The sequence below is a fragment of the Lepisosteus platostomus genome, chromosome 5 (genome assembly GCF_059453375.1).
Source record: "Lepisosteus platostomus isolate fLepPlt1 chromosome 5, fLepPlt1.hap1, whole genome shotgun sequence".
Classification (NCBI taxonomy): Eukaryota; Metazoa; Chordata; class Actinopteri; order Semionotiformes; family Lepisosteidae; genus Lepisosteus; species Lepisosteus platostomus.
Window position 1 is genome coordinate 49,303,478 of NC_142615.1, and position 25,448 is coordinate 49,328,925.

At 49.1% G+C, this 25,448-nt stretch overlaps 15 non-coding genes and 4 pseudogenes across 15 annotated transcripts; 17 read left to right on the forward strand and 2 right to left on the reverse strand.

Moving 5' to 3' along the window:
• Nucleotides 1-30: 30 nt before the first annotated feature.
• Nucleotides 31-149, forward strand: LOC148668352 (5S ribosomal RNA). The gene has a single exon (XR_015938794.1). It is a non-coding gene; the product is annotated as a 5S ribosomal RNA (ribosomal RNA).
• A 537-nt stretch (nucleotides 150-686) lies between these two features.
• Nucleotides 687-805, forward strand: LOC148668353 (5S ribosomal RNA). The gene has a single exon (XR_015938712.1). It is a non-coding gene; the product is annotated as a 5S ribosomal RNA (ribosomal RNA).
• Nucleotides 806-1,342: 537 nt separating this feature from the next.
• On the forward strand, nucleotides 1,343-1,461 carry LOC148668354 (5S ribosomal RNA). The gene has a single exon (XR_015938486.1). It is a non-coding gene; the product is annotated as a 5S ribosomal RNA (ribosomal RNA).
• A 537-nt stretch (nucleotides 1,462-1,998) lies between these two features.
• LOC148668355 (5S ribosomal RNA) lies at nucleotides 1,999-2,117 on the forward strand. Its single transcript, XR_015937555.1, has one exon. It is a non-coding gene; the product is annotated as a 5S ribosomal RNA (ribosomal RNA).
• Nucleotides 2,118-2,654: 537 nt separating this feature from the next.
• LOC148668356 (5S ribosomal RNA) lies at nucleotides 2,655-2,773 on the forward strand (annotated as a pseudogene).
• Nucleotides 2,774-3,310: 537 nt separating this feature from the next.
• Nucleotides 3,311-3,429, forward strand: LOC148668357 (5S ribosomal RNA). The gene has a single exon (XR_015938796.1). It is a non-coding gene; the product is annotated as a 5S ribosomal RNA (ribosomal RNA).
• Nucleotides 3,430-3,966: 537 nt separating this feature from the next.
• On the forward strand, nucleotides 3,967-4,085 carry LOC148668358 (5S ribosomal RNA). The gene has a single exon (XR_015937214.1). It is a non-coding gene; the product is annotated as a 5S ribosomal RNA (ribosomal RNA).
• A 533-nt stretch (nucleotides 4,086-4,618) lies between these two features.
• On the forward strand, nucleotides 4,619-4,737 carry LOC148668359 (5S ribosomal RNA). The gene has a single exon (XR_015938797.1). It is a non-coding gene; the product is annotated as a 5S ribosomal RNA (ribosomal RNA).
• Nucleotides 4,738-5,274: 537 nt separating this feature from the next.
• On the forward strand, nucleotides 5,275-5,393 carry LOC148668360 (5S ribosomal RNA). The gene has a single exon (XR_015938798.1). It is a non-coding gene; the product is annotated as a 5S ribosomal RNA (ribosomal RNA).
• Nucleotides 5,394-5,930: 537 nt separating this feature from the next.
• LOC148668361 (5S ribosomal RNA) lies at nucleotides 5,931-6,049 on the forward strand. The gene has a single exon (XR_015938517.1). It is a non-coding gene; the product is annotated as a 5S ribosomal RNA (ribosomal RNA).
• Nucleotides 6,050-6,586: 537 nt separating this feature from the next.
• Nucleotides 6,587-6,705, forward strand: LOC148668362 (5S ribosomal RNA). Its single transcript, XR_015938747.1, has one exon. It is a non-coding gene; the product is annotated as a 5S ribosomal RNA (ribosomal RNA).
• A 537-nt stretch (nucleotides 6,706-7,242) lies between these two features.
• On the forward strand, nucleotides 7,243-7,361 carry LOC148668363 (5S ribosomal RNA). The gene has a single exon (XR_015937184.1). It is a non-coding gene; the product is annotated as a 5S ribosomal RNA (ribosomal RNA).
• A 537-nt stretch (nucleotides 7,362-7,898) lies between these two features.
• On the forward strand, nucleotides 7,899-8,017 carry LOC148668364 (5S ribosomal RNA). The gene has a single exon (XR_015938799.1). It is a non-coding gene; the product is annotated as a 5S ribosomal RNA (ribosomal RNA).
• A 537-nt stretch (nucleotides 8,018-8,554) lies between these two features.
• LOC148668365 (5S ribosomal RNA) lies at nucleotides 8,555-8,673 on the forward strand (annotated as a pseudogene).
• A 537-nt stretch (nucleotides 8,674-9,210) lies between these two features.
• LOC148668366 (5S ribosomal RNA) lies at nucleotides 9,211-9,329 on the forward strand (annotated as a pseudogene).
• Nucleotides 9,330-9,866: 537 nt separating this feature from the next.
• On the forward strand, nucleotides 9,867-9,985 carry LOC148668367 (5S ribosomal RNA; annotated as a pseudogene).
• A 537-nt stretch (nucleotides 9,986-10,522) lies between these two features.
• LOC148668368 (5S ribosomal RNA) lies at nucleotides 10,523-10,641 on the forward strand. Its single transcript, XR_015938097.1, has one exon. It is a non-coding gene; the product is annotated as a 5S ribosomal RNA (ribosomal RNA).
• Nucleotides 10,642-18,971: 8,330 nt separating this feature from the next.
• trnaa-cgc (transfer RNA alanine (anticodon CGC)) lies at nucleotides 18,972-19,044 on the reverse strand. Its single transcript has one exon. It is a non-coding gene; the product is annotated as a tRNA-Ala (tRNA).
• A 3,450-nt stretch (nucleotides 19,045-22,494) lies between these two features.
• Nucleotides 22,495-22,576, reverse strand: trnal-uag (transfer RNA leucine (anticodon UAG)). Its single transcript has one exon. It is a non-coding gene; the product is annotated as a tRNA-Leu (tRNA).
• Nucleotides 22,577-25,448: the final 2,872 nt, after the last annotated feature.

The following is a 25,448-nucleotide window of genomic DNA, read 5'->3' on the forward strand; positions in this document are numbered from 1 at the left end:
ATAAGAAGGGTGCCAGCGAGCCTTGCTCTCGCTTACGGCCACACCCCCTTGAGCACGCCTGATCTCGTCTGATCTCAGAAGCTAAACAGGGATGGGCCTGGTTAGTACTTGGATGGGAGACCGCCTGGGAATACCAGGTGCTGTAAGCTTTTAAGCGCAGGAGGCGCCCTATCCCCGCTCGCTCGCTCATTCCCCTGTTCACACGTGCAGTGCGGCTTGTCCGTCTGTTTATTTGTCAGCTTTGGCGAGACACGGGTGCTTGTGTATTAGCGTGAGCGTTTTTTATTCTGATCAGGAACAGTTTTACAAGTCCGCAAAGGATCGAGGAAAGGTTTATCGCCAGCTGAAAAGAGACACAGCGCTTCGGCTGTGGAGACTTGTTCGGCTGGCGTTCGGAGAGTCGCGTTTTTCAGAATTGTATTGAGATCGTTTTCCACAGAGCTCAGATGTCAAAGCACAGCAGCAGCTCTCCACAGCGATCCTCTATAGCGCCCTTTCTCCCGCAGCTCCGTCCTCATTGGAAGGAAGCAAGAGTGAAAGGCTGAAGTGAAATAGAGCGGGGACGAAGGCAGTGAAGAGAGAGAACGTGGGAAGAAGAGAAAAACGCAAGGGAAAAAAAGCAGCATCGTAAAAGAGGTGACGGAGCTGTCCTCTCAATAAGAAGGGTGCCAGCGAGCCTTGCTCTCGCTTATGGCCACACCCCCTTGAGCACACCTGATCTCGTCTGATCTCAGAAGCTAAACAGGGATGGGCCTGGTTAGTACTTGGATGGGAGACCGCCTGGGAATACCAGGTGCTGTAAGCTTTTAAGCGCAGGAGGCGCCCTATCCCCGCTCGCTCGCTCATTCCCCTATTCACACGTGCAGTGCGGCTTGTCCGTCTGTTTATTTGTCAGCTTTGGCGAGACACGGGTGCTTGTGCATTAGCGTGAGCGTTTTTTATTCTGATCAGGAACAGTTTTACAAGTCCGCAAAGGATCGAGGAAAGGTTTATCGCCAGCTGAAAAGAGACACAGCGCTTCGGCTGTGGAGACTTGTTCGGCTGGCGTTCGGAGAGTCACGTTTTTCAGAATTGTATTGAGATCGTTTTCCACAGAGCTCAGATGTCAAAGCACAGCAGCAGCTCTCCACAGCGATCCTCTATAGCGCCCTCTCTCCCGCAGCTCCGTCCTCATTGGAAGGAAGCAAGAGTGAAAGGCTGAAGTGAAAAAGAGCGGGGACGAAGGCAGTGAAGAGAGAGAACGTGGGAAGAAGAGAAAAACGCAAGGGAAAAAAAGCAGCGTCGTAAAAGAGGTGACGGAGCTGTCCTCTCAATAAGAAGGGTGCCAGCGAGCCTTGCTCTCGCTTACGGCCACACCCCCTTGAGCACGCCTGATCTTGTCTGATCTCAGAAGCTAAACAGGGATGGGCCTGGTTAGTACTTGGATGGGAGACCGCCTGGGAATACCAGGTGCTGTAAGCTTTTAAGCGCAGGAGGCGCCCTATCCCCGCTCGCTCGCTCATTCCCCTGTTCACACGTGCACTGCGGCTTGTCCGTCTGTTTATTTGTCAGCTTTGGCGAGACACGGGTGCTTGTGTATTAGCGTGAGCGTTTTTTATTCTGATCAGGAACAGTTTTACAAGTCCGCAAAGGATCGAGGAAAGGTTTATCGCCAGCTGAAAAGAGACACAGCGCTTCGGCTGTGGAGACTTGTTCGGCTGGCGTTCGGAGAGTCGCGTTTTTCAGAATTGTATTGAGATCGTTTTCCACAGAGCTCAGATGTCAAAGCACAGCAGCAGCTCTCCACAGCGATCCTCTATAGCGCCCTTTCTCCCGCAGCTCCGTCCTCATTGGAAGGAAGCAAGAGTGAAAGGCTGAAGTGAAAAGGAGCGGGGACGAAGGCAGTGAAGAGAGAGAACGTGGGAAGAAGAGAAAAATGCAAGGGAAAAAAAGCAGCGTCGTAAAAGAGGTGACGGGGCTGTCCTCTCAATAAGAAGGGTGCCAGCGAGCCTTGCTCTCGCTTACGGCCACACCCCCTTGAGCACGCCTGATCTCGTCTGATCTCGGAAGCTAAACAGGGATGGGCCTGGTTAGTACTTGGATGGGAGACCGCCTGGGAATACCAGGTGCTGTAAGCTTTTAAGCGCAGGAGGCGCCCTATCCCCGCTCGCTCGCTCATTCCCCTGTTCACACGTGCAGTGCGGCTTGTCCGTCTGTTTATTTGTCAGCTTTGGCGAGACACGGGTGCTTGTGTATTAGCGTGAGCGTTTTTTATTCTGATCAGGAACAGTTTTACAAGTCCGCAAAGGATCGAGGAAAGGTTTATCGCCAGCTGAAAAGAGACACAGCGCTTCGGCTGTGGAGACTTGTTCGGCTGGCGTTCGGAGAGTCGCGTTTTTCAGAATTGTATTGAGATCGTTTTCCACAGAGCTCAGATGTCAAAGCACAGCAGCAGCTCTCCACAGCGATCCTCTATAGCGCCCTTTCTCCCGCAGCTCCGTCCTCATTGGAATGAAGCAAGAGTGAAAGGCAGAAGTGAAATAGAGCGGGGACGAAGGCAGTGAAGAGAGAGAACGTGGGAAGAAGAGAAAAACGCAAGGGAAAAAAAGCAGCGTCGTAAAAGAGGTGACGGGGCTGTCCTCTCAATAAGAAGGGTGCCAGCGAGCCTTGCTCCCGCTTAAGGCCACACCCCCTTGAGCACACCTGATCTCGTCTGATCTCGGAAGGTAAACAGGGATGGGCCTGGTTAGTACTTGGATGGGAGACCGCCTGGGAATACCAGGTGCTGTAAGCTTTTAAGCGCAGGAGGCGCCCTATCCCCGCTCGCTCGCTCATTCCCCTGTTCACACGTGCAGTGCGGCTTGTCCGTCTGTTTATTTGTCAGCTTTGGCGAGACACGGGTGCTTGTGTATTAGCGTGAGCGTTTTTTATTCTGATCAGGAACAGTTTTACAAGTCCGCAAAGGATCGAGGAAAGGTTTATCGCCAGCTGAAAAGAGACACAGCGCTTCGGCTGTGGAGACTTGTTCGGCTGGCGTTCGGAGAGTCGCGTTTTTCAGAATTGTATTGAGATCGTTTTCCACACAGCTCAGATGTCAAAGCACAGCAGCAGCTCTCCACAGCGATCCTCTATAGCGCCCTTTCTCCCGCAGCTCCGTCCTCATTGGAAGGAAGCAAGAGTGAAAGGCTGAAGTGAAATAGAGCGGGGACGAAGGCAGTGAAGAGAGAGAACGTGGGAAGAAGAGAAAAACGCAAGGGAAAAAAAGCAGCGTCGTAAAAGAGGTGACGGAGCTGTCCTCTCAATAAGAAGGGTGCCAGCGAGCCTTGCTCTTGCTTACGGCCACACCCCCTTGAGCACGCCTGATCTCGTCTGATCTCAGAAGCTAAACAGGGATGGGCCTGGTTAGTACTTGGATGGGAGACCGCCTGGGAATACCAGGTGCTGTAAGCTTTTAAGCGCAGGAGGCACCCTATCCCCGCTCGCTCGCTCATTCCCCTGTTCACACGTGCAGTGCGGCTTGTCCGTCTGTTTATTTGTCAGCTTTGGCGAGACACGGGTGCTTGTGTATTAGCGTGAGCGTTTTTTATTCTGATCAGGAACAGTTTTACAAGTCCGCAAAGGATCGAGGAAAGGTTTATCGCCAGCTGAAAAGAGACACAGCGCTTCGGCTGTGGAGACTTGTTCGGCTGGCGTTCGGAGAGTCGCGTTTTTCAGAATTGTATTGAGATCGTTTTCCACAGAGCTCAGATGTCAAAGCACAGCAGCAGCTCTCCACAGCGATCCTCTATAGCGCCCTTTCTCCCGCAGCTCCGTCCTCATTGGAAGGAAGCAAGAGTGAAAGGCTGAAGTGAAAAGGAGCGGGGACGAAGGCAGTGAAGAGAGAGAACGTGGGAAGAAGAGAAAAACGCAAGGGAAAAAAAGCAGCGTCGTAAAAGAGGTGACGGGGCTGTCCTCTCAATAAGAAGGGTGCCAGCGAGCCTTGCTCTCGCTTACGGCCACACCCCCTTGAGCACACCTGATCTCGTCTGATCTCGGAAGGTAAACAGGGATGGGCCTGGTTAGTACTTGGATGGGAGACCGCCTGGGAATACCAGGTGCTGTAAGCTTTTAAGCGCAGGAGGCGCCCTATCCCCGCTCGCTCGCTCATTCCCCTGTTCACACGTGCAGTGCGGCTTGTCCGTCTATTTGTCAGCTTTGGCGAGACACGGGTGCTTGTGTATTAGCGTGAGCGTTTTTTATTCTGATCAGGAACAGTTTTACAAGTCCGCAAAGGATCGAGGAAAGGTTTATCGCCAGCTGAAAAGAGACACAGCGCTTCGGCTGTGGAGACTTGTTCGGCTGGCGTTCGGAGAGTCGCGTTTTTCAGAATTGTATTGAGATCGTTTTCCACACAGCTCAGATGTCAAAGCACAGCAGCAGCTCTCCACAGCGATCCTCTATAGCGCCCTTTCTCCCGCAGCTCCGTCCTCATTGGAAGGAAGCAAGAGTGAAAGGCTGAAGTGAAATAGAGCGGGGACGAAGGCAGTGAAGAGAGAGAACGTGGGAAGAAGAGAAAAACGCAAGGGAAAAAAAGCAGCGTCGTAAAAGAGGTGACGGAGCTGTCCTCTCAATAAGAAGGGTGCCAGCGAGCCTTGCTCTCGCTTACGGCCACACCCCCTTGAGCACGCCTGATCTCGTCTGATCTCAGAAGCTAAACAGGGATGGGCCTGGTTAGTACTTGGATGGGAGACCGCCTGGGAATACCAGGTGCTGTAAGCTTTTAAGCGCAGGAGGCGCCCTATCCCCGCTCGCTCGCTCATTCCCCTGTTCACACGTGCAGTGCGGCTTGTCCGTCTGTTTATTTATCAGCGTTGGCGAGACAAGGGTGCTTGTGTATTAGCGTGAGCGTTTTTTATTCTGATCAGGAACAGTTTTACAAGTCCGCAAAGGATCGAGGAAAGGTTTATCGCCAGCTGAAAAGAGACACAGCGCTTCGGCTGTGGAGACTTGTTCGGCAGGCGTTCGGAGAGTCGCGTTTTTCAGAATTGTATTGAGATCGTTTTCCACAGAGCTCAGATGTCAAAGCACAGCAGCAGCTCTCCACAGCGATCCTCTATAGCGCCCTTTCTCCCGCAGCTCCGTCCTCATTGGAAGGAAGCAAGAGTGAAAGGCTGAAGTGAAAAAGAGCGGGGACGAAGGCAGTGAAGAGAGAGAACGTGGGAAGAAGAGAAAAACGCAAGGGAAAAAAAGCAGCGTCGTAAAAGAGGTGACGGAGCTGTCCTCTCAATAAGAAGGGTGCCAGCGAGCCTTGCTCTCGCTTACGGCCACACCCCCTTGAGCACGCCTGATCTCGTCTGATCTCAGAAGCTAAACAGGGATGGGCCTGGTTAGTACTTGGATGGGAGACCGCCTGGGAATACCAGGTGCTGTAAGCTCTTAAGCGCAGGAGGCGCCCTATCCCCGCTCGCTCGCTCATTCCCCTGTTCACACGTGCAGTGCGGCTTGTCCGTCTGTTTATTTGTCAGCTTTGGCGAGACACGGGTGCTTGTGTATTAGCGTGAGCGTTTTTTATTCTGATCAGGAACAGTTTTACAAGTCCGCAAAGGATCGAGGAAAGGTTTATCGCCAGCTGAAAAGAGACACAGCGCTTCGGCTGTGGAGACTTGTTCGGCTGGCGTTCGGAGAGTCGCGTTTTTCAGAATTGTATTGAGATCGTTTTCCACACAGCTCAGATGTCAAAGCACAGCAGCAGCTCTCCACAGCGATCCTCTATAGCGCCCTTTCTCCCGCAGCTCCGTCCTCATTGGAAGGAAGCAAGAGTGAAAGGCTGAAGTGAAATAGAGCGGGGACGAAGGCAGTGAAGAGAGAGAACGTGGGAAGAAGAGAAAAACGCAAGGGAAAAAAAGCAGCGTCGTAAAAGAGGTGAGGGAGCTGTCCTCTCAATAAGAAGGGTGCCAGCGAGCCTTGCTCTCGTTTACGGCCACACCCCCTTGAGCACGCCTGATCTCGTCTGATCTCGGAAGCTAAACAGGGACGGGCCTGGTTAGTACTTGGATGGGAGACCGCCTGGGAATACCAGGTGCTGTAAGCTTTTAAGCGCAGGAGGCGCCCTATCCCCGCTCGCTCGCTCATTCCCCTGTTCACACGTGCAGTGCGGCTTGTCCGTCTGTTTATTTGTCAGCTTTGGTGAGACACGGGTGCTTGTGTATTAGCGTGAGCGTTTTTTATTCTGATCAGGAACAGTTTTACAAGTCCGCAAAGGATCGAGGAAAGGTTTATCGCCAGCTGAAAAGAGACACAGCGCTTTGGCTGTGGAGAGTTGTTCGGCTGGCGTTCGGAGAGTCGCGTTTTTCAGAATTGTATTGAGATCGTTTTCCACAGAGCTCAGATGTCAAAGCACAGCAGCAGCTCTCCACAGCGATCCTCTATAGCGCCCTTTCTCCCGCAGCTCCGTCCTCATTGGAAGGAAGCAAGAGTGAAAGGCTGAAGTGAAAAAGAGCGGGGATGAAGGCAGTGAAGAGAGAGAACGTGGGAAGAAGAGAAAAACGCAAGGGAAAAAAAGCAGCGTCGTAAAAGAGGTGACGGAGCTGTCCTCTCAATAAGAAGGGTGCCAGCGAGCCTTGCTCTCGCTTACGGCCACACCCCCTTGAGCACACCTGATCTCGTCTGATCTCGGAAGCTAAACAGGGATGGGCCTGGTTAGTACTTGGATGGGAGACCGCCTGGGAATACCAGGTGCTGTAAGCTTTTAAGCGCAGGAGGCGCCCTATCCCCGCTCGCTCGCTCATTCCCCTGTTCACACGTGCAGTGCGGCTTGTCCGTCTGTTTATTTGTCAGCTTTGGCGAGACACGGGTGCTTGTGTATTAGCGTGAGCGTTTTTTATTCTGATCAGGAACAGTTTTACAAGTCCGCAAAGGATCGAGGAAAGGTTTATCGCCAGCTGAAAAGAGACACAGCGCTTCGGCTGTGGAGACTTGTTCGGCTGGCGTTCGGAGAGTCGCGTTTTTCAGAATTGTATTGAGATCGTTTTCCACAGAGCTCAGATGTCAAAGCACAGCAGCAGCTCTCCACAGCGATCCTCTATAGCGCCCTTTCTCCCGCAGCTCCGTCCTCATTGGAAGGAAGCAAGAGTGAAAGGCTGAAGTGAAATAGAGCGGGGACGAAGGCAGTGAAGAGAGAGAACGTGGGAAGAAGAGAAAAACGCAAGGGAAAAAAAGCAGCGTCGTAAAAGAGGTGACGGAGCTGTCCTCTCAATAAGAAGGGTGCCAGCGAGCATTGCTCTCGCTTATGGCCACACCCCCTTGAGCACACCTGATCTCGTCTGATCTCGGAAGCTAAACAGGGATGGGCCTGGTTAGTACTTGGATGGGAGACCGCCTGGGAATACCAGGTGCTGTAAGCTTTTAAGCGCAGGAGGCGCCCTATCCCCGCTCGCTCGCTCATTCCCCTGTTCACACGTGCAGTGCGGCTTGTCCGTCTGTTTATTTGTCAGCTTTGGCGAGACACGGGTGCTTGTGTATTAGCGTGAGCGTTTTTTATTCTGATCAGGAACAGTTTTACAAGTCCGCAAAGGATCGAGGAAAGGTTTATCGCCAGCTGAAAAGAGACACAGCGCTTCGGCTGTGGAGACTTGTTCGGCTGGCGTTCGGAGAGTCGCGTTTTTCAGAATTGTATTGAGATCGTTTTCCACAGAGCTCAGATGTCAAAGCACAGCAGCAGCTCTCCACAGCGATCCTCTATAGCGCCCTTTCTCCCGCAGCTCCGTCCTCATTGGAAGGAAGCAAGAGTGAAAGGCTGAAGTGAAAAAGAGCGGGGACGGAGGCAGTGAAGAGAGAGAACGTGGGAAGAAGAGAAAAACGCAAGGGAAAAAAAGCAGCGTCGTAAAAGAGGTGACGGAGCTGTCCTCTCAATAAGAAGGGTGCCAGCGAGCCTTGCTCTTGCTTACGGCCACACCCCCTTGAGCACGCCTGATCTCGTCTGATCTCAGAAGCTAAACAGGGATGGGCCTGGTTAGTACTTGGATGGGAGACCGCCTGGGAATACCAGGTGCTGTAAGCTTTTAAGCGCAGGAGGCGCCCTATCCCCGCTCGCTCGCTCATTCCCCTGTTCACACGTGCAGTGCGGCTTGTCCGTCTGATTATTTGTCAGCTTTGGCGAGACACGGGTGCTTGTGTATTAGCGTGAGCGTTTTTTATTCTGATCATGAACAGTTTAACAAGTCCGCAAAGGATCGAGGAAAGGTTTATCGCCAGCTGAAAAGAGACACAGCGCTTCGGCTGTGGAGACTTGTTCGGCTGGCGTTCGGAGAGTCGCGTTTTTCAGAATTGTATTGAGATCGTTTTCCACAGAGCTCAGATGTCAAAGCACAGCAGCAGCTCTCCACAGCGATCCTCTATAGCGCCCTTTCTCCCGCAGCTCCGTCCTCATTGGAAGGAAGCAAAAGTGAAAGGCTGAAGTGAAATAGAGCGGGGACGAAGGCAGTGAAGAGAGAGAACGTGGGAAGAAGAGAAAAACGCAAGGGAAAAAAAGCAGCGTCGTAAAAGAGGTGACGGAGCTGTCCTCTCAATAAGAAGGGTGCCAGCGAGCCTTGCTCTCGCTTATGGCCACACCCCCTTGAGCACGCCTGATCTCGTCTGCTCTCGGAAGCTAAACAGGGATGGGCCTGGTTAGTACTTGGATGGGAGACCGCCTGGGAATACCAGGTGCTGCAAGCTTTTAAGCGCAGGAGGCGCCCTATCCCCGCTCGCTCGCTCATTCCCCTGTTCACACGTGCAGTGCGGCTTGTCCGTCTGTTTATTTGTCAGCTTTGGCGAGACATGGGTGCTTGTGTATTAGCGTGAGCGTTTTTTATTCTGATCATGAACAGTTTAACAAGTCCGCAAAGGATCGAGGAAAGGTTTATCGCCAGCTGAAAAGAGACACAGCGCTTCGGCTGTGGAGACTTGTTCGGCTGGCGTTCGGAGAGTCGCGTTTTTCAGAATTGTATTGAGATCGTTTTCCACAGAGCTCAGATGTCAAAGCACAGCAGCAGCTCTCCACAGCGATCCTCTATAGCGCCCTTTCTCCCGCAGCTCCGTCCTCATTGGAAGGAAGCAAGAGTGAAAGGCTGAAGTGAAATAGAGCGGGGACGAAGGCAGTGAAGAGAGAGAACGTGGGAAGAAGAGAAAAACGCAAGGGAAAAAGAGCAGCGTCGTAAAAGAGGTGACGGAGCTGTCCTCTCAATAAGAAGGGTGCCAGCGAGCCTTGCTCTTGCTTACGACCACACCCCCTTGAGCACGCCTGATCTCGTCTGATCTCGGAAGCTAAACAGGGATGGGCCTGGTTAGTACTTGGATGGGAGACCGCCTGGGAATACCAGGTGCTGTAAGCTTTTAAGCGCAGGAGGCGCCCTATCCCCGCTCGCTCGCTCATTCCCCTGTTCACACGTGCAGTGCGGCTTGTCCGTCTGTTTATTTGTCAGCTTTGGCGAGACACGGGTGCTTGTGTATTAGCGTGAGCGTTTTTTATTCTGATCATGAACAGTTTAACAAGTCCGCAAAGGATCGAGGAAAGGTTTATCGCCAGCTGAAAAGAGACACAGCGCTTCGGCTGTGGAGACTTGTTCGGCTGGCGTTCGGAGAGTCGCGTTTTTCAGAATTGTATTGAGATCGTTTTCCACAGAGCTCAGATTTCAAAGCACAGCAGCAGCTCTCCACAGCGATCCTCTATAGCGCCCTTTCTCCCGCAGCTCCGTCCTCATTGGAAGGAAGCAAAAGTGAAAGGCTGAAGTGAAATAGAGCGGGGACGAAGGCAGTGAAGAGAGAGAACGTGGGAAGAAGAGAAAAACGCAAGGGAAAAAAAGCAGCGTCGTAAAAGAGGTGACGGAGCTGTCCTCTCAATAAGAAGGGTGCCAGCGAGCCTTGCTCTCCCTTACGGCCACACCCCCTTGAGCACGCCTGAACTCGTCTGATCTCGGAAGCTAAACAGGGATGGGCCTGGTTAGTACTTGGATGGGAGACCGCCTGGGAATACCAGGTGCTTTAAGCTTTTAAGCGCAGGAGGCGCCCTATCCCCGCTCGCTCGCTCATTCCCCTGTTCACACGTGCAGTGCGGCTTGTCCGTCTGTTTATTTGTCAGCTTTGGCGAGACACGGGTGCTTGTGTATTAGCGTGAGCGTTTTTTATTCTGATCAGGAACAGTTTAACAAGTCCGCAAAGGATCGAGGAAAGGTTTATCGCCAGCTGAAAAGAGACACAGCGCTTCGGCTGTGGAGACTTGTTCGGTTGGCGTTCGGAGAGTCGCGTTTTTCAGAATTGTATTGAGATCGTTTTCCACAGAGCTCAGATGTCAAAGCACAGCAGCAGCTCTCCACAGCGATCCTCTATAGCGCCCTTTCTCCCGCAGCTCCGTCCTCATTGGAAGGAAGCAAGAGTGAAAGGCTGAAGTGAAATAGAGCGGGGACGAAGGCAGTGAAGAGAGAGAACGTGGGAAGAAGAGAAAAACGCAAGGGAAAAAAAGCAGCGTCGTAAAAGAGGTGACGGAGCTGTCCTCTCAATAAGAAGGGTGCCAGCGAGCCTTGCTCTCGCTTACGGCCACACCCCCTTGAGCACGCCTGATCTCATCTGATCTCGGAAGCTAAACAGGGATGGGCCTGGTTAGTACTTGGATGGGAGACCGCCTGGGAATGCCAGGTGCTGTAAGCTTTTAAGCGCAGGAGGCGCCCTATCCCCGCTCGCTCGCTCATTCCCCTGTTCACACGTGCAGTGCGGCTTGTCCGTCTGTTTATTTGTCAGCTTTGGCGAGACACGGGTGCTTGTGTATTAGCGTGAGCGTTTTTTATTCTGATCAGGAACAGTTTAACAAGTCCGCAAAGGATCGAGGAAAGGTTTATCGCCAGCTGAAAAGAGACACAGCGCTTCGGCTGTGGAGACTTTATTAATAAGGCCCCTCAGTAGTTGAGATCTCTGTTATTCCCATCTAGAAACATGCAATCAGCATGTTATTGCTGAAGCAATAGTCACAACATTATTCCACACCTGGGTGAGATGCGGGTTATGATGACAGTCATGCTTTCTACACCTTATACTGAGCTCAGAAATGGACCAAGCGGACATCTCACGAGCAGATCCCTCCGCGTATAAGAAAGGCAACTTGTCTCAGCAAAAATACAAAAAGGCAAAAATCCCACACTTGGAATGCAAACGTACCCTAAAAAGGAAACACGGTTTTAAAACGAACTTGATTTTCCCCTGGAGAAACCTTTTTATGGACACACATCGCATCTATTACACATGTAGAACTAAATATAAAGATAAAACTTAATATAAGAAGTCATGACATATCACACATGACGAAGTCTGGTCCAGAATAAACAGTTTACACTGACCCACCTTTATTTACCCTGGTCACTCACTTCTATTAACTGTTTAACTGGGTAACAAATTAATATTTGTTTCAATTTGGGATCTACACCTGGGAGCCCTGAAATGTTGGCCAGAGGGGAGAAGCTGATATTCAGACGTGAGAATATATTAAAATAAAGGATCTGATGTTGTTTTTCACCTGTCTAATCAAAGCTTGTTCAAAAATTATCTGATTATAGGACACACGAGTTTATAATCATACTCATTCCACTTTTTAACCCCGTATATATGCACAATATGAAACGTATATACACTAAATCTCACGTGTGACTCCCATAATATACATTTCTTTACGAAAATTAGGAACACTTACTACAATTATCAACCCCCCATGACGAGGCAATATTTCATACCTTTGTTTCTTTGTGGGTTCAAAGTTCTGTCCTGTCGTTTCACACGTAATGTTTTGGTAGTTATCTCAATTTTCCTTTGCAATTATCTCCAAGATCATCATCAACTTTTTGTAAAACGCTATGCACAACTGATATTTAAAGAAAGTCCTGTACCAAAACGTCTTCGTAGGGAAAGACAACTTTTTTTCCTTACGTTAGTCGCTACACGGTTACTCAAAAAATCCATTCACCGCCTTTAAAAAAAAAGTTTCGTTTTTTATTGTGGTTCACTGACATTTCTGTCACAATTCTGAGGGACCCCAAATAAAATTCACTTGCCGGTATAAAGACGCCGGCGAGGATAAGACAGGTATCGAGCCACCTGCGTATCTAGCGGACGTTTAAAATAAAAAAATGGCGTGTAATGTTGCGAAGGGCTACTGTTTTTTTTATAGTTTGTCGATTGTAAGGGACGTGGGCCGCGACAGAAATACTGGACGGGGTGGGAAAAGGTTTATTGATGGTTTATTGTACCGCAACGGTCACAATTGACTCACCAGCAAAGATGGCGCCGAGGCCACATCGGCTCCCTCCCGCCCTGCCTCGCACCGAAGCTCGAGCTGCGGAGCGCGACGCCAAACCGCCAGTCCACGGGCGCGGGCGCCGGACATAGACGTCATAAACCCTTCCGAGGCGCAGGAATTATAGATCACTGTAGTTTCTTCTGGACCCGGGTTAGGGACAGTGTGCCCTCCGTGAGAGTCTTCTGAGGAAGCCAGTGTCTCATGGGTGTCCAGGCTTGGTACCATCTGTCCATCACAGGACACACAGACACACACACTCACACACCCTGGACAGGACACCAGTCCATCACAGGACACACACACACTCACTCACACACCCTGGACAGGACACCAGTCCATCACAGGACATACACACACCCTAGATAGGACACCAGTCCATCACAGGACACACACACTCACACACCCTGGACAGGACACCAGTCACTCACAGGATACACACACACACTCACACACCCTGAACAGGACACCAGTCCCTCACAGGACACACACACACAACCTGGATAGGACACCAGTCCCTCACAGGACACTCAGACACACACACTCACACACCCTGGACAGGAACCAGTCCATCACATGACAAACACACATTCACTCACACACCCTGGACAGGACAGCACTCCATCATAGGACACACACACACCAGGGCCAGTTTTCCCAGAAGCCAATTAGCCCAAAAGCCTGTCTTTGGACCCGAAGAACACAGGGAGAACATGCAGACTCCACACAGACAGCCCCCCCCCCCCCCCCCGGGTCCAGACCCGAGCCCGGAGCCCCCCCGCGCTGAACCCCTCCGTACAGACGGCCGCACACAGCTCCGTTGTTCCCGATTCCCGAGGTGATCTGTTAAAAGAAGCCGGTGTGTTGCCTCCAGGTGACATTTCCTACTGGAGTCAGGACAGGAGGCTCTTCTGTACACAGAAGGGGATGGGGGTGGGGAACAAGCCGCCCAGCCCTGTGGTTGAAGCCGATTCCCCGGCTTCTCTCCAGACACAGCTGGGTGAGCTCCTCCAGTCAGTACAGGGGGCTCTACTGTACACAGAGGGTGGCGGGGGTGTGGAACAACTCCTTTGTTCGGGGCCTTGGGGCATTCTTGTTGTGAAAGGCGCTATATAAAAAAAACTGAATTGAAATTGAATCTTACAGGTTTGGGTTTTTCAGAGATCTTGTCAGAGATCTTGTCTGACGTGCCCGTTTCAAAAACGTAACGACACTCCTCACGTCCGAGCGCCGCCGGTCTGTGACGTAACGTATCCTTACACAACCATGACGGTTTCATCATGGACAGCACGAAAGCCCGAAAAGTGGTTGACATTTTAATTTGGCAACGCCACGATGGATCCCAGTTTTTTTTTTTATTTTGGAGGCCAAAAAGGACAAAAAAGGAAACGTCCGGAGTGGATCGATGGTCATCTCTGCGGTTGTTCTGATGTTCTGAAAAAACAAAACAAAAAAAAAAACGGCTCGCTTGCCCGGTCGTGTAGTGTTTCCACACCCCACGCAAATCAACTTCTCTTCGCCCCCGGGGGCTCGTCGCCCGCAGCACCCCTCTCACGTGATAGGGGCTTCCCCCGGCTGTGACGTACTTACCCTACCCTATTCCGCCAACGTCATACCGAAGGTCGCGCTTCGGGCCGCGGCGATGTTGACGGACTGTCTTGTAGCGTGAGAAGGGTCCCTCAGCTCCAGTGCAGCCCAGTCTGGGGTCCCTCAGCTTCGGTCCAGCACAGTCTGGGGTCCCTCAGCTTCGGTCCAGCACAGACTGGGGTCCCTCAGCTTCAGTCCAGACTGGTGTCCCTCAGCTTCGGCCCAGCACAGACTGGGGTCCCTCAGCTTCGGTCCAGACTGGGGTCCCTCAGCTCCAGTGCAGTCCAGACTGGGGTCCCTCAGCTTCGGTCCAGCACAGACTGGGGTCTCTCAGCTTCGGTCCAGACTGGGGTCCCTCAGCTTCAGTCCAGCACAGTCTGGGGTCCCTTAGCTTTGGTCCAGTCCAGTCTGGGGTCCCTCAGCTTCGGTCCAGCACAGCCTGGGGCCCCTCAGCTCCAGTCCAGTCCAGTCTGGGGCCCCTCAGCTTTGGTCCAGCACAGTCTGGAGTCCCTCAGCTTCGGTCCAGCACAGACTGGGGTCCCTCAGCTTTGGCCCAGCACAGACTGGGGTCCCTCAGCTTCGGTCCAGCACAGTCTGGGGTCCCTCAGCTCCAGTCCAGTCCAGTCTGGTGTCTCTCAGCTCCGGTCCAGTGCAGTCTGGGGTCCCTCAGCTTCGGTCCAGCACAGTCTGGGGTCCCTTGGCTCCAGTCCAGTCCAGTCTGGTGTCCCTCAGCTCCAGTCCAGTCCAGTCCAGTCCAGTCCTTGGTGGGGAAGGCGACTCCGATCTTAGCTGGCACAGAACCAGGAAAGGAACCTGGAAAGAATATTGTTATTGCAGGTGTGAGGGACACAGACACGGACATCACCATGACATCAAACAGCAAGAGGAGACTCCTTCTTGAATCACAGACACGACCGGGCGGCGTCCCCCTGTCTGCTCACCTGCACCTCCTCTTCTTCTTCTTGTCCTTCCCGGCAGCCTGCTCCTCCTCTCCCTCGCTCTTCCTCTCCTGACACACGGTCTCCGCCGCCTCCATCGGCTCGTCCTTATCATCTGTCTCCACCGACATGCAGCTCAGGGACTTTAAAAAGACGCACCAGCACTTCTGAAGCAGAGACAGGAGAGTCACGTTAAGAGTCGGACTGGACACTCCAGGACATGAACACTGCACTGAGAGAGAGAGGGGTTCATACACACACACTGACTGGACACTCCAGTACATGAACACTGCACTGAGAGAGAGAGGGGTTCATACACACACACTGACTGGACACTGGACAGGAGTAAAGAGAGAATCAGAGCATTACCCACTTTCTTTTTCTTCTGTCTCACAGGAGGTGGTGATTGGACCTCCTCCAGCTGGAGTCCGAGTAGGGAGAGAGGGGGCAGGAGAGGGACAGCACAGGGAGAGAAAGAGAGAGACAGGTGAGTCAAGTGTCCCAAGAGTACAGAGACTCTGCTGAGATCACACTCGCAGTGAGTGAGCCTGGGTGTAGCCCACTAATACTGACCCACTGTACACCATAGGACAGAGAAGAGGAGGAGGAGAGAGACACACTGCCTAGACACCACAGGACAGAGAGGAGGAGGAGAGAGACACACTGACTGGACACCACAGCACAGAGAGGAGGAGGAGAGAGACAGTGACAGACAGGGCTGACAAGACAGACAAGATGGCGAAACTCCACCACAGACAGGACAGGAGGCAGGGTGGGACCAGCACTGACCTTCTTCCTCTCTCCTGCCGGAGGAGCTGTCTCCACCTCCTCTTCCTCCTGCAAGTCAAGAGACAGGCTGAGAGAGAGACGGGCTGGTGGGACATCGGCGAACAGAGCTGAAGGCAGAGAGCCGGGGAGACAGGCCCAGCTGGGACAACGCAGGACAGACAGAGAGACAGACAGAAAGGAAGGAGAGAGAGACACAAAGATGAAGGCACAGAAAGACAGCAGGCAAAGAGAAAGATTGAGATTGAGGGACAAACAAACCGAGAGAGAGAGCGGAAGGAGAGAGAGAGAGGAAGGAGAGAGAAGGACAGACAGACTGACAGACGGGGCTGAAAGAGAGAGAGACAGAGAGGCAGGGACAGACAGACAGCAGGACGAGAGAGAGACAGAGATCGAGGGACAATAATTTGGTTTCGAAATTTATTCTGAAAATATACAATCATTCACTCCTGAAAAATATCGAGTTCAAATTATACATTATGTACAATATTGTAATCAACATATGGCTAATCATCAAAAATAAAAAAAAACTGTACTGGGGGACACAGCTGGCTGTGCTGTTCTGGACAGAACACACTGAGGTCCAGTTTCCACCTCCTGCAGGATCAAACAGCACCTCCACTGGCTCTCCAGTGAACAGAGGGACAGACAGAGAGGCTTCAGGCTGCAGGGTGACATTGTCTCTGTGAGCTGAAAGACAATCAGGACAGAGGATGATATAAGAACACACTCTGTCAAGAATATAGAGCCCTCTAGTGATCCTACTGTAGACCTGCTCACCACCCACAGTGACGATCACAGTGCTGATACTGCTTCCATTAAGGTCCCTCACTGTGTAGTTGCCCTGATCAGCTGGAGTGAGGGAGCGGAGTGTCAGAGAGCTGTTCTGCACTGACACTCACTGTTCGTACCTGGGGCCAGGGAGCCCTGCGCTGCTCAGTAAGACTATACGATTCCGGACAGATCGTGCAGGATCAAACAGCACCTCCACTGGACCAGCAGTGTGGAGGGGGGAGACAGAGAGGCACCAGGCTGCAGGCTGTGGACTTCTGAGTGAGCTGAAAAGGGACAGGTAGAAACATGTTGAATATTTAGTTTTACAACAATACCTTGAGTTTGGACTGCGATCAGCTTCATTTTGTATTTCAGCTGTGAAAATGCAATTTCAAAAATGCACGCCACAGTCATGTTAGGTTCAAGTTACAGTTGCATCACAACTCAATACATTTGCAATTCACTTCTGAGATAATTGTTCCTGGTGTTTGTGTTGTGTATGCCTTGCAATGGAGGGGTGAGAAATAATGGACTTATTACATTATAATGAATAATAATTGCTTACACTTATATAGTGCTTTTCTGGACACTCCACTCAAAGCGCTTTGCAGGACATGGGGACTCCCCTCCACCACCACAAATGTGCAGCATCCACCTGGATGATGGGACGGCAGCCATAGTGCACCAGAACGCTCCCCACACACCAGCTATGAGTGGGGAGGAGAGCAGAGTAATGAAGCCAATTCATAAATGGGGGTTATTAGGAGGCCATGATTGGTAAGGGTCAATGGGAAATTTGGCCAGGACACTGGGGTAAAACCCCTACTCTTTTCGAGAAACACCCCGGGATTTTTAATGACCACAGAGAGTCAGGACCTCGGTTTTACGTCTCATCTGAAGGACGGCACCTGTTTACAGTTTTTCCAGTGTCCCCGTCACTATACTGGGGCATTAGGACCCACATGGGCCACAGGGTGAGAGTTCCCCCTGGTGGCCCCACTAACACCTCTTCCAGCAGCAACCTTAGTTATTATTGTGAAGAATGAAAGAATATTAGGAACATGAAAAGGTTGAATGTTTTAAATGCGTTTTTTTACTGAAACATCCGCTACAGAGATGCGCACACACGTCATTACAAACGCACACCTGCACAGAGACGTCCTCAAGCGCCTTGTTCACAATTATGGGCTCCAATAGGAACAAAAAACGCCAGCCTGACAACTCGAGCATTCAAACCAAGAACCCAACACGTACTTATGTTGGCAGCCTGTGCAGAAAAGCAGAAAGAACCACAAGCCTTCTCTATTGGGAGGAAAAACACACACTCCCTCTCTCACACTCCTGATTTCCTTAAATAGCTCATTCTTCATCTCTGGCTCCTACATACAGTATAGCAGCGCTCAGTCTGCTTTGAATAAGCCATAAATCTAAGATTTGTTTTATCTGTTCCTCTTGTCTAGGCCTAGAGCTGCTTTTCATAAAAGAGCTGTTTGCATAAATAGCTAGGGTTACAGCTGAAGACACCAGCTTCATCCCCCAGTGTGTTATACGTCGGGAGCAAGAGAAGAGGGCCAGGCCGTGCCTTTTCATAGATTTTTCTTCTGAAAAGTCAGTTTCTCAGAGGCAGATTTAGCCCCTCATGCATTGTAGAGAGATAGACACGCCCGCGCGCGAACAGTTAGAGCTGCACCCTCACACAGAGTCAGACCCGCACAGACACATCCTCTTGTTTAAACAAATACACAAACCTGACGGCGCTCACAATGATCCAGACACACACACACACACACACACACACACACACACTACATCAGTAGTCACACTTGCACACTGGACCCCAGCTCAGTCCTCACCTCCAGCTCCTGCAAACCGCTTCGAACAAACTGCATTAAGAAAATTAGGTTGCGTTCCGGTAGCAGGCCATCCTGGGCACCAGTGTGAGTTACACACTCATTTGTAAAAGCCCTTCCGCATCGTCGAGCATGCTTCACAGTGCTGGACCTGGGGTGTGGGTGCTGTCTGTGTGGAGTTTGCATGTTCTCTCCCTGGTCTGTGGGGGTTTCCTCCAGGTGCTCCAGTTTCCCACAGTCCAGGGACAGGCTGCCACTTTCACTGGGCAGTGCACCGTCACCGTGGCAGCATGGTGGGTCGGATCTGATTTCAGTCTTTATTTCCTTTTTTAGAGATCCTGTAACCAGGACCTGTTCACTGCCATGACGGACATAAGGAACAATAAAGCCGAAGTCTTGTTTCCCACAAGAAACAACAAAACCGAAGTATTGTTCGATGTGCCGGTACAAACTTTTAGGTTATATAGTCCTTCCTTGCTGCTTCAGACATCATTCGGTGTTATGGTAAGGGGGGGGTCGTGGTATTTGGCCAGTTAAGAGACCCTGGCCAAATGGTCAGTTTAAGATTATGCCCCCTCGCATCTGGAATCCTTATCAGTTAACCCCCTTTCCTGCCATAAACCCCTGTTGCTTAGAAGTCTAATTTTCAGGCAGAACTGACTTAAGTTAACCCTATTTACATCTTGTCTCTTACTTCAGCCCTCTTCCATTTGCTAGTTAAAAGTTGTACAACCCATTTGTATGCGACAAAAGAAGCCAGTCTGTTTCCGCCCGGTTTCGAACCGAGGGCATTTCGCATGCGAGGCGAACATGATAACCACTACACTACGGAAACAGTGGTAAGATGTGCCCAGCGGCCCAGTGCTGAGCTTCGCCAATGCGTTTCAGCTGCTTCCAGTGCCTTTATTGGAGTGCGCTGATGGACCGTGCTCTCTCTCCAGAGACCAGCACGCCTGTCATGGACGGAGCAGGAAAGGCGGTGCCACATTCTACAGCCCTCTCCACGCAATCGGGCTACTGAAGTGGAGAAAATCGCCTCTCCAGAAAGTGCAAATATCATAGAGGTAGAGGTAGGGAGAGAGGAGGAGTACAAATTCAAGCAGAGGCCTGAGTGGAGCACTGTCGTATGGCCCTGACATCAATCCCTCAACTCTCTGCATAAAGCAGTGTCTTATGGCCATAACATCCCACCCCCACCACTCTCAATGGAAAGCACTGTCGTATAACCATGACATCCCACCCCCACCACTCTCTGCATAAAGAAGTGTCGTATGGCCCTGACGCCCACCCCTCCACTCTCTGCGTTAAGCTGTGTTGGCAGGCCCTGACATCCCACCTCCGCCACTCTCTGCGTAAAGCAGTATCTTCAGGCCCTGACATCCCACCCCCGCCACTCTCTGTATAAAGCAGTGTCATATGGCCCTGACATCCCACCCCCACCACTCTCTGTGTAAAGAAGTGTCGTATGGCCCTGACACCACCCCTCCACTCTCTGCGTTAAGCTGTGTTTTCAGGCCCTGACATCCCACCTCCTCCATTCTCTGTGTAAAGCAGTGTCATATGGCCCTGACATCCCACCCCCACCACTCTCTGCGGAAAGCACTGTCATATAGCCCTGACACCCACCCCTCCACTCTTTGAATAAAGCAGTGTCGTCAAGCCCTGACATCCCACCCCCGCCATTCTCTACGTAAAGAAGTGTCATATGGCCCTGACACCCACCCATCCACTCTCTGCGTTAAGCTGTGTTGTCAGGCCCTGACATCCCACCTCCGCCACTCTCTGTGTAAAGCACTGTCGTATGGCCCTGACATCACACCCCCACCACTCTCTGCGTGAAGCACAGTCATATAGCCCTGACGACCACCCCTCCATTCTTTGCATAAAGCAGTGACGTCAAGCCCTGACATCCCACCTCCGCCACTCTCTACGTTAACCCCTGTTAACTCGCTTGCTGAATGATCTCTCAAGAAATCCCTGGTGAGATTCAACAGGTGTTTTCTTCAACAGCCACTAAAAGTCTGATGACCTTCTCTGGATTTCCTGAATATGATGTAAAATTAGTTCAAATCATTTGGTAGTTAACAGAACAAAATGCTTTGGAGGTACATTTAAAACAGCAGAGCAACACTGTAGCACTTCGTGTGTGACTGAGTTTAATTGTGTAAACCTGTCTCTCTATGAACACGAGCAAAGAGTTCTCACTCAACAGAAGATTGCGATGTGAGCACAATAATGTAAGACATCTGGTGATGCCAGGGATTGAACTCGGAACTTCATACATGAAAACCATTGAACTACATCCCCTATGGCACAGATGGTGGAACTGACTTAAAGATGTGCATATGTTCACTGACCACAATCCACCCTTCATGAATAATTGAAATGAATAATTTATTTTTATATCCAGTCACATGGGCGACGGTGGTTGATTCTTCAATGGGGGAGAGCGTTTTTCTACCTCCTTACTCGACTGTCTTTCAATTATGTTTTCCTTGAAATCTTTTTGCATCTTTTAAGTGCTTGCGATTAAATTACGCATAGAAAAACAGCAGTACAGTTGATGTTCATGGACCGATGCACACAACTCCAGTGATAAAGCCCTGTCTGTAAATATTGTAGAAGAACGTTAAAGGGCGAAACAACGCTCCAACCACGGGAATGGTAACAAGAAGGATCGTGTTCTTATTTAATATGTGCTTTTGAATTGCCTTGTCAATACACACAGGCTTTAGAGATGGACAAATAATTTACAGTGGTGTTTGTAAACAAAGATGGAACATGTTTTTTTCTATACCAGGAAGAAAGGAGCAGACTCTTAAACTTTAAGAGACAGAAACAATACCTCATCACAGCTAACACTAATTAAAACAACATCACAACAGAAGAGTGAAGCCTTGGGTGAATCAAATTAGTTTTCATTGGTCGTCTGTGTCTTCATAACTTTGTAGGTGAGAGAGAGGATTGCGAAAATGTGCGGGTGCTTCTTAGAAGTGTGTTGGTAGTACAGGTGACTTCCAAATAATTGAGCCGGGTTTTAATCCCGGCCAGTGCATCCCCAAACCTTTTCAAGATAATCATTTATCCGGTAGCACATCTCCTGAAACTAACATTCGAGGTAGGAAGCGTGCTCTTAAACACCAAAACACTCAAAAAGGAAGAAGCAGATCTCTGTACACAAGACAGTAGTGCGATATTAGAATTTCTGAGTTCTTGATGGATTCAGGCTCCTTCTCAGAGGTCCTTGCTCGCCAAATAACTTTACATCTGAGGAAGAGCACCACGGAAAAAAAACCCAACTCAACAAGCGAGCGTGTTGGTTGCTCTTGCTCTTAATGCAAGGAGCTGTTTTTTTTCCTTGCAATAATCATTATTAACCAAAAACAGCAGCACAGGTAAGTCGCATTTGTGATTATGTCACTTCTCTGCTTCAGCAAGGTCAATAAAAGACTCTGAAAGTAGTAAAGCAAAACTGAACTCAAAATCATATTAGGAATTCTGAGCGATATCTCCATACAGGTAATCCAATAAGAACGTTTAAATATTTGAATATAATCTCTCTATATATTTCGCTGCTTTTTACCCGGAGTAAAACTATTGGATTGAAGGAATGCTAACCGCTGGGTTAAAATGTATAGTTGTTATTTGGAGAAATCTGTAAACTCGTGATCTTATATGTTTTAAAAGACAGGACAGGGAAAAACGACAGTGCTGATTATTTTCCAGAGACAGAGCACTGATGACCTCTCCGAGCTGATTGATAAAGCCCACCCAGTGGATACTCTAGCAGAACGTCAAAGAACATTCACCTTTGTATCCAAAGAAACGACAGGAACAACATCAGGAAGCACAATCAATTCCCCTTTTAAATCTTTCCTGTAAGGTATGCTATGTGAATTCATGAAGTTAATCCTCTGATCTCTTTTGATCACGAACAAAGTATTTCTGATGGAGCGCTATGTTCAAAGATTTAATAAGCTTTACCCCTGCCAACGATTCGGCGTGAAGAATTAAAAGTTTCACAGACAAAAGCAGCTCACCACCACAGCCAATATTAAATGTACTTGCCGGTACACTATCATGTGCACTGCCTCAAAAGTGATCTCGGCAGACGTTGTTCCCTACATAAAGCTGAACGTGCCAAAGAGAATTTCTATTGAGAAAAAATATTTTTTCTGCCTTGATGTTAAGCCTGTCTTTTAGAAAGTCTATCTCTAAACACCTCCCACAGCCTAACAAAAAGCGCTTTTACTGATTGTATTGCAGGTCTTAAAACATTAATATTTGGCAGCAGTGGGATTCAAACCCACGCCCCCAGAGAGACTGGAGCCTAAATCCAGTACCTTAGACCACTCAGCCACGCTACCTTCCTTCATACCCATCTTCACATTGCTGGCTTGGACTAGGGGGGGCTTCAGCTCTTGTCGTCAGATCTAATGATATCATGACATGTGGAAGTGACTGCACCTTCATCTTCCGAGATGCTTTCAATAACACAAACGCTACTTTCACTGGCACAAACACAGCAATAATGAAGGTGGTGGGATTCATCCTTTGTGCTGTTTGTAGGGGTGTAACTCTACGGTGATCTGCTGACTTGAAGAGCAAAAATCAAAATCCTCTGCTATTACTGTTGCTTTTTTCATAGTTTCTTCAAATCCTTCATTTGAACGTAGATTTTGAAGGATATTGATGATAATACCACATAAATTGTGGTTTTCTTGTGATCGCCAATTTTATTCAAATAACAGCCTTTTTTACAGTTCCTTGCGTGTTTCATAAGGTATAATAGCCCCCTTCGCATCCTCAGCTAACATATTTTAAAATTACAATAGCTTATACAGCATGCATGTTTACATTTATATTAAAATTAAAGTAAATATACAAGAATACATACAGTGCTAACCCAATAATTCTTGTCAGGTTCTGCAACAAATCTGCGTTGTTATTTTAACATGTTTTAGCTGAGGGTGCAACAGGAGTATAAATGAATTTTCCCGCCAGCCATTCAAAGACCAAATTCCATGAGTGAACATTATTTTCTCAGATGTTGCCGGCATTGGACTTTGCCGGTGGTTGTCAACAACTGTTGTAGTAGTTCCTTCTTGAAATTCGACACGTGCAAAGCACTCGTAATATCATAGGTGTTAAAGTTCGCTGAGTCTATTCGAGTCATGGTGTGTATCCCTGCCTATCATTGGGAGACGGGTAACTTTTTTACACTCAGATTCCAATCTTCAATGCTTTGTGTGAGAGCTTACATAACTTTCATTTTCTCACAATTTCTGACGATTGTTCCAAAGGGGCACCCTGTCAATTCCGAATACTTTTCAAAAATCTGCCTGCATGTTTGATTATTGTCATTTCACTTAGAAAAAGTTCAATATTGATCATAACTAAAGAAAATAATGATCACGAACAAAAAAGGGATAAAGATGCAAGTCGATCTTGAATCAGAGCTGGGTGAAATGGGCTTCTGTTCTGATATGGTTGTATGAGAAACAGGAGGAATCGCCAATCTCCTATAGAACATGAGTTGAATCAGGAGTGAGACATTTAGTATACTCGTGCATATGTCAACGCCTGACCTACATCGTAAAACTAACATTAAGTTGTCAGAGACATTCATTTATATACAAACAAGAGACAGACCAAGTAATAATTCTACATTAGTTCAGGTGGGTAAACCTGAACTAACTAACTAATAAACCTTTTAATAATTCTACATTAACGTGTCCTACATTGATCAGACTAATTGACATGGTCTGATTCAGAGCCTGTGCAGTTCGTGCTAATTACAACAAGGACAGTTCTGATCCCTCATCACCGAACTGAACAGAAGTTCAGCTGTTCTCCAGTTTTGTTACGCATGGTTTTTCATTGCAATTGAGTTCAGAGCTGGAGCTGATCTCCAGACAGTACAGTGTTTTGGGTAAGTTGTCGAAATTCGCATGAGGCTGCAGACAACTTACCCAAAGTGTTTTCTATAGCTTTCAGGTGGAGTTCATTTATATAAAACAACGTAAGTGGTATAAACGCAACAAGCCAGACGGCAGTCCAACTTATAATTTTCTGACGCGAGGCCTGACGCGTTATTCATTATGCCACTGACCCTGCTATTGTAGTGCTAAAAAACACGTTTTCTACATTTATGTCTGTTCACTCTAAAAACTCTAAAAAGGACAAAGGGTTTGTGTGTCCCGCTAAAATTCCGCTTCATTTCGAATGCAAATAAAAACCGTTTTGTTCCAAGAAATCATAGATTTGTCACATCCTTCATACTATACTTCTCTCTTGTATTAGTAAAGCATTTTGATTTAAACTGAACAATATATGAAAGGTTTCATCTATACACTTACACATAATAAGTATACGAATAAATACTCGGAAGAAGCCGCAGCTCAGGTATTAGAGAGATTTAAAATCGGATCGGAGGATTTAGAGTCCAGACTGCAAACCAACAGCTTACACAGGTCTTTTATAGAACCCTTTTGATTTCCTCTACTTTGTCCCTGTGATGTCATTGTCCTGCTCGCAGCCGAGCCCGACACACGTCTGGTTTCTGTCGCTTGACGCACACCCTGCAGTCCATGCGGGTCCTAATACCCCAATACAATGAAGGGGACACTAAACTGTAAACAGGTGCCGTCCTTCGGCTGAGACGTAAAACCGAGGTCCTGACTCTCTGTGATCATTCAGGAGAATGGTGGTGGTGGAGGGGAGTCCCCATTACCTGTAAAGCGCATTGAGTGGAGTATCCAGAACAGCGCTATATAAGTGTGCGTAATAATAATAATAATAATTATTATTATAATTGTAATGTAAAATGCAATAAAAAAAAAATATCAAACTTTGATTCAAAATAGATTAATGTAAAAACTGATAAAGCTAATGCTTTTTTCAGGGCTATAGCTGTAGCTGCGAGAAGGTTAAAAACACACAAGTGATCTGTCTTTCGTCAAAGTAATTGCCAGAGCAGTAAGACGCAGAGCACCATCCAGCAGCTGTAGACGATGTTCGGGGAAGAGCTAATTCTGTTTTTAGCACAGGGAGTGAGAATGAGCTCAGTCCGGCTCCGAGCAGAATCCATCCTGGTTTGGTTACAGTGCGCCTGAGGATCTTTGGATCGCAACGTAAAAAAAACAATTGCTCACATCGTGTGACTTCCACGACAGGAAGGAAAGATATCACTTAAAAAAATCAGAACTGAAGATTTGGATCCTGGGCCTCAATTTGATC